This window comes from Mandrillus leucophaeus, unplaced genomic scaffold (assembly GCF_000951045.1).
Source record: "Mandrillus leucophaeus isolate KB7577 unplaced genomic scaffold, Mleu.le_1.0 Scaffold2, whole genome shotgun sequence".
Classification (NCBI taxonomy): Eukaryota; Metazoa; Chordata; class Mammalia; order Primates; family Cercopithecidae; genus Mandrillus; species Mandrillus leucophaeus.
This window is the reverse complement of record NW_012102031.1, coordinates 1,197,610-1,203,942: the sequence shown is the minus strand read 5'-3', so window position 1 is coordinate 1,203,942 and position 6,333 is coordinate 1,197,610. Positions and strand designations below refer to the sequence as shown.

General features: G+C 54.0%; 1 protein-coding gene across 2 annotated transcripts in view; it reads right to left on the bottom strand.

Moving 5' to 3' along the window:
• TOB2 (transducer of ERBB2, 2) overlaps positions 1-5,736 on the bottom strand; it is a 17,517-nt gene extending 11,781 nt beyond the window's left edge. Inside the window, exon 1 of one of the 2 annotated variants that reach the window (XM_011978777.1) lies at positions 5,161-5,736. The gene's annotated coding sequence lies outside the window, so the exon portion shown is untranslated. Of the gene's footprint in view, positions 1-5,156 lie in introns of both variants that reach the window. The other variant, XM_011978778.1, reaches the window with a different exon arrangement.
• Between the last annotated feature and the right edge of the window lie 597 nt (positions 5,737-6,333).

Here is a 6,333-nt window from a genome sequence, read left to right as displayed (position 1 = left end):
CCAGCTACTCCAGAGGCTGAGGCAGGAGAATCACTTGAACTCAGGAGGCGGAGGTTGCAATGAGCCAAGATCGTGCCATTGCACTCCAGTCTGGGTGACAGAGCAAGACTCTATCTCAAAAAAAAAAAAGTAAGAATAGTAGAAAGAATAAAAAGGGCTTTCTGTTTATAAGGCTCAGGCTCATCAGCAGATACAAAGCTGCCCACCAGAACCACGGGCCTTTCCTCAGGAACAGAGGTGTCCAACAAGGAGCAGACTAAAAACTTGTGAAGAACCAGGTGTGGTGGCTCACACCTGTAATCCCAGCACTTCAGGAGGCCGAGGCAGGTGGATCACTTGAGGCTAGGAATTCAAGACCAGCCTGGCCAACATGGCGAAACCCCGTCTCTACTAAAAACACAAGTATTAGCCGGGCATGGTGGCTCATGCCTGTAATCCCAGCACTTTGTGAGGCTGAGGTGGGCAGATCACAAGGTCAGGAGTTAGAGACCAGCCTGACCAACATGGTGAAACCTTGTCTCTACTAAAAATAAAAAATTAGCCAGGTATGGTGGCATGCGCCTATAACCTCAGCTACTCAGGAGGCTGAGGCAGGAGAACTGCTTGAACCCGGGAGGCAGAGGTTGCAGTGAGCCAAGATCGCGCCACTGCACTCCAGCCTGCGCGACAGAGTGATTGGTCTCAAAAAAAAAAAAAATCCATGAAAATTAGCCGGGCCTGGTGGCGGGTGCCTATAATCCCACTACTCAGGAGGCTGAGGCAAGAGAATCACTTGAACCCGGGAGGCAGAGGTTGCGGTAAGCCGAGATCATGCCACTGCACTCCAGTCTGAACGACAAAGTGAGATTCTGCCTCAAAAAAAAAAAAAAAAAAAAAAAAAGTTGTGAGGAAAGTTGATACTGGTTCCCTAGAATGGAACCTGATGTTAAAGACAGTGTTTCCAAAGTATTTCTGAAATCTAAAACAGACTGGTCAACATATGATACTTCTCCCAAGGCACCACATGGCCTCTTAAAATGCACCTCTTGGTATTCGACTGAGAGCAAAGGGCTTCTACACCTTTCTAGGCCTCCTCAAACCTGGCTGCATAATTGCCTTCCAAGTTAACTACTCCTGAACAGTTCGGCCTCAAAATGAGAGCATTTTAAATGCAGGCCAAAGTCATTGGGAAATAAGCCTCCCACCCCAAAATACAATAGAACCACTGTCATCAGCCCTGCCTAGCTAACCATTTTCTGCAGCATAAGCAACTAAAGCTGCACACCAATTTATACCTCAGTGATGTTGCTGCACAAATAAGGAAGCATATAATGCCACCTTTGCCTCTTTAATTAGAGAACAGGCTGGACCAGATGGCTGTGGGGTGGAACCTTATAAAAATGATGGACAACCAGAATGAGATTTTCTGCTCTATCAGCTCAGGCTCTAATTTTGACTGCAAGAAGCTTATGGAGCAGAGGATTAAAGCACTGGTGCTGGCTTGTCTTTAGCTAAAGATAGGAGTGGCCATTCAGAGAAGTTTGTTCGTTTTTTAAAAAAGCTACGAACAAATTCTAGTGCTTATATATAAAATATTTATGTATTATAAATACATAATATTTATAATACACAATATTTATGTATTATATTATTATAGTGAAATTAGAAACCTTAGAAATAACTACCTGTCAATAAAGGGAACAAGTAAAGGGATTCGCTTAAGTGGCTGCAGAATACGCTAAGATCTTTTCCAACCCCAGTGTAGGCACAAATGGCCAAAAAGGGAGCAAGAAGAATAAAAATGGTGAGGTGTTTAACAGCAAAATCTCCCTTTTGTCAACCTATTAAGAAGGGCAAATATGACAGCAAAATTCTGTCCAATTTCACTAAGAATCTTATCCTCACTTGTTTACTAACAGCAGCAAAGGTAACCTGGATTCTGATCCCTTGTGCTGACTTGTGTTTTAAAGAGTAGGTGCCTAGGAGAAAGACGACGAGGGAAAAAGTAGGGCGTGAAGCTCAAAAGAAGCCTCAGTGATTCCAGAGAGAACTTCTGACAAAAATGTGAGGAAGGTGTGTGTGTGTGTGTGCGCGCGCGCGCGCGCATGTGTCTGCCTGCTCTAATGTCAGAAGCAAAGGAAGACTTTTGGCTTCCCCCTCTCCCCGCCCCCGAGACGGAGTCTTGCTCTGTAGCCCAGAGCTGGAGTGCAATGGCGCCATCTTGGCTCACTGCAACCTCCGCCTCCCGGGTTCAGCCAACTCTCCTGCCTCAGCCTCCCGAGTAGCTGGGATAATAGGCGCTCAGGACCACACCCAGATAAGTTTTGTATTTTTAGTAGAGACGGGGCTTCACCATATTGGCCAGGCTGGTCTCGAACTCCTGACCTCGTGACCCGCTCGCCTTAGCCTCCCAAAGTGTTGGGATTACAGGCGTGAGCCACCGCCTAGCCAGAATTTTTTTTTTTTTTTGAGACGGAATTTCACTCTTGTTGCCCACGCTGGAGTGCAGTGGCGTGATCTCCGCTCACTGCAACCTCCGCCTCCCAGGTTCAAGCGATTCTCCTGCCTCAGCCTCCTGGGTAACTGGGATTACAGGAATGCGCCACCACGCCCAGCTAATTTTGTATTTTTAGTAGAGACGGGGTTTCTCCATGTTGGTCAGGCTGGTCTCGAACTCCCGACCTTAGGTGATCCGCTGCCCGCCTCAGCCTCCCAAAGTGTTGGGATTACAGGCGTGAGCCATCGCACCCGGCCGGAAGATTTTTTAGAAAGAAAATTCTGTTTCAAAGAGGGAAAGGAGGGATAATGGTGATGGAATCCACTGAGACCCAAACCTAAAAAAATATTCAGACACCTCTAAGTCTTAAACGTGCAAACTGTCCTACAGTGACGGACTACAGGACTCAACTGAGCGTGCAGGGGCCAGTAGGTGTCACAGACCGGGTGGATGCCCGGGCAGTGAGAGCCAAACGCAGGCAGCTCCTCTCCTTGGTGAGACACGGGATCCGCCCCAACTCACTGGTCCCAGAGGCAGTGGCCCAGACGGGCGGGTGTGGATTGAAAGGCTTCCAGGACTGGTGCCGACTGACTGCACCACCACGCCCAGTCTCACATCATCTCCCCCAGACATAGACCGGTCAACTCTAGGTCTGACTACAAGGACCCTTTCGGCTAAGAAGATCCTTTCTAGGGCACTCCATGTTCCTGAGAAGCCAGGAAAACTCGACTCAACCCAAACGTAGGCGGAGAGGCCAGCGGTGAGGGCGCGCTCTGCACTCTGGGAATTGTAGTCCTCGAACGCCTCCGGACCAGGCGGTAGCGAGTGACCTACTTTCTCTGCACACTACACTTCCCTGAGTACTTTGCGAAGGCCCAAGTGGCCGCAATACGCATGCCCGGTAAGGGGAGCCGACCGAGGGTCGAAGAGCCCAGGAAAAGTTTCCGATGCACATGCGCACTGTGGCGGGCCGGCGCCCCCCTCCCATCGCCTAATACATTTCATATAGATTCTACTCCAAAGGCCTACTCCCCGTATTGTATGGCCCCACCACATCCTCTAGGCTTTACGAGAGCCTAACTTTCCCACCTTTCCCTTCATCGCCTTCCATCACTGTTGAAACTAGGATCTGCTTCTAATGAGCTTTTTCTGGGTGAAAGGGGTGGGCTGGCTTAGATAAGGTCACGACCCCCTTTCCCGCACTCAATCTGAATTCCAGGGCCTGGGCGGTCCATGTGGGGTTACTGGATGGACAGTGGGTTCAAAGGGAAACGGGTCTTTTTCACTTAATGCCTAGCGGACTCGGCTCCAGCGCCCCAACAGCCAGGAAAGGAAAGGCAGGAATCAAACCCAGTCTCCCGTCCTCTCGGCCAAAGAAATTTCCAGTCAAGCTGTGGGGAGGCGCCAGGCCAAGGCCAGCAGGGCCCAAGCCTCACCCCATTTCTAATCCAAGTCTGAGTAACCAGATCCGGGAGAGGGAAATAGGAAAAGGTTCCCAGGCAGAGAAGAAAAAGCTGTACACCTGACACCTGAGCATCTTCTCATACTAAAATTCTGTGTGTCTCCTCCCATTGCAAGGTCTGCTCTACGACCAGACTTACCAGATCTTCGGCAAGCTCCCCTACTGGGTGTTAAACCTCCTTAATCCTTCCTCCCACACAAGCTTCTTTCCCCTATGCTTCACGGAGGAATGGGGGCAGAAGCCCAAGAAAGAAATAGGATTGTTTTTCTGCCGGAAAATCAGAGTTGAAGGACCCATTCCCAGGGTAGGGTGGGTAAGAAGGAGAAAAAGACCGTTTAGATACGGAGTAGCACCAGAGACTGGCCTCCACCGGTCCCAAGTTGAAGCTTGCTGTGCGGGGTTCTGGTTTCTCCTGGGGGAGGGAGAGGGCCTGCCGGCTATGCCTCCTCTCTGCACCCTTCTTCCCCTCCCAGATTTCTGGTGGTCAAGGGCACAGTTCATCCTCTGGACAGGAGGGGAAGGAGTTTGGGGATAGGGCCCCACCTCGCAGGCACCTTACCAAGATAAGCAGAATCCACTCACTAGCACTGCTCTAAGGGTACTTTTTCTGCCCAATTTTCCATTAAAACACTGAAGAATATAAAGAGCTCAAGCCGAAATGGTGAACTCTGGCTCAGTGGCCCAAGGACAATCTCCACTGACCTGTCCCCTCGCCAAAAGGGGTGTCCAACCTCCACCCTTCAGGCTCCACAGAGCCAGAAATAGAGCCTATTAACAATTACCACCCCCCTTCCCTGCACACGGGAAAAGAAGCAGAAAAACAAGGCCTGGATCCCCTTCCTTCCTCGGATTTATTTAACGGTGGGGGGAGTTATGTTTCTTTGAAGAACAAGGAACATCTAGCGAGTAGCTGGGATATAAAGAACTGGGGGAGGCGGGGAAGGGAGGAAATGCACCCCACCCAGGAGAGGGCCACTCTTGGAACTGGGAGAAAAGGGAGCTCTTGGGCACCCCAGGAGCAGAGATGGCGTGAGAAGAGGAGCAGGGGAAAGTGGGATCTAGAGGGAAGCTGGATGGCGAAAGAAAATGCTGGCCAGGCGGGAGGGAGCGGCAGCAACGTGGAGAATCCAGCAAAGCGGGAGTGGGGCGGGGTGGGAGAGGCAGTTCGGCCGGCTGGGTCTCGGGGCGGGCCCCCCGCCCGCACACCCCCCAACTCACTCACTCGGGTCTCCGCGGCGGCGGGGCGCTCTGTCGGCCGCAGGGCGGCTTCTCCCTCCAGGGTGGTCCTGAGCACGGGGCGGAGGTCGCTCTCCCTTCCTTCCCGGGCGCCGCCGGGCCGGGGGGCCGAAGTCCTTTTCGTCGTTGAGGGTTGGGGGACGAAGCAGGGGGCTATGGACTATGACTCTCAAGAATTTCTTTCAGCTCTTAGGAGGTCGGGCTCTGCGGCTGGGGGCCGGAGGGCGGGCGAGCGGGCGGACCAGCGGCTACGACGCGGGGATGGCGGACCGGAGGGTGGTTCGTGTCGCGGAACGGAAGACGGTCTGGGCTGTCGCCGGCGGGCGGTCCTGCCCTTCTGGCCCCGCGTCGCCCGAGCCACTGACTTGCCTCGGCCAACAACCCGCACCTTCCCGCGCCCCGGCCCGAAGTGAGCAAAGTCAATGAAAAGTTTCACCCTTAGCAACCCTGCGCACGGATCCGGCTTCCCCACCCCTGCGTGATGCGTCCCTCCGCCCTGCAGGGGAGGGGCCGGGGCCCGGCCGGGACTACTTCCCAGCTACCCCGCGCCTCAGCTCGTTGGTGCTGTGCTCTCAGGTGCTGCGTGCGGGTCCCCTCCGTCCCCTTCCCGTCACAGCGCCGCGCCGCACTCCTTTCCTTCATTCCCATACCACTCTCTGAACTTGTGCGCATCGTGTGAGGTGTTCTCCAGGGGCGCAACGTGAGGGCTGGGGGCAACCTGGGGCCGGGTTGCTCACGGGCCGAGCACAGTGCACTCTCCCTTTAGTTGTGTTTGGGGGACCAGTATAGCGGGGAGGGGAGGGCGTCGCCTTGCCCTTCGGAACCCCCTGCTGCGTCGTCCGCCCTGCACCTGCCTCGGCGCCCAGGGTTCGGACGTTTACCCGAGCCGTTTCCCGGGGCCTTCCCTCCTGCTCCGAGCGTCTGGCCGTGTCCACGGCGATCCCATCGCCCCAGTTACGGTCTCTGCGGGAGGGGGAGCCGAGGGGACTACGCGGGCTCCGGAAACGTTTCGGACTCGTTTCGGGCAGGCCTGAGTCTTCCGAACGCCTTGTGCTTCCTCGGGGGACTCAACGTCGAATGAAAGGCGAGGGGGACTCTGGGGCCTGGGCCACGCTGTGCGGGAGTAAGAGGAGGCGAGGATGAGGCCGACGGCCGTGAA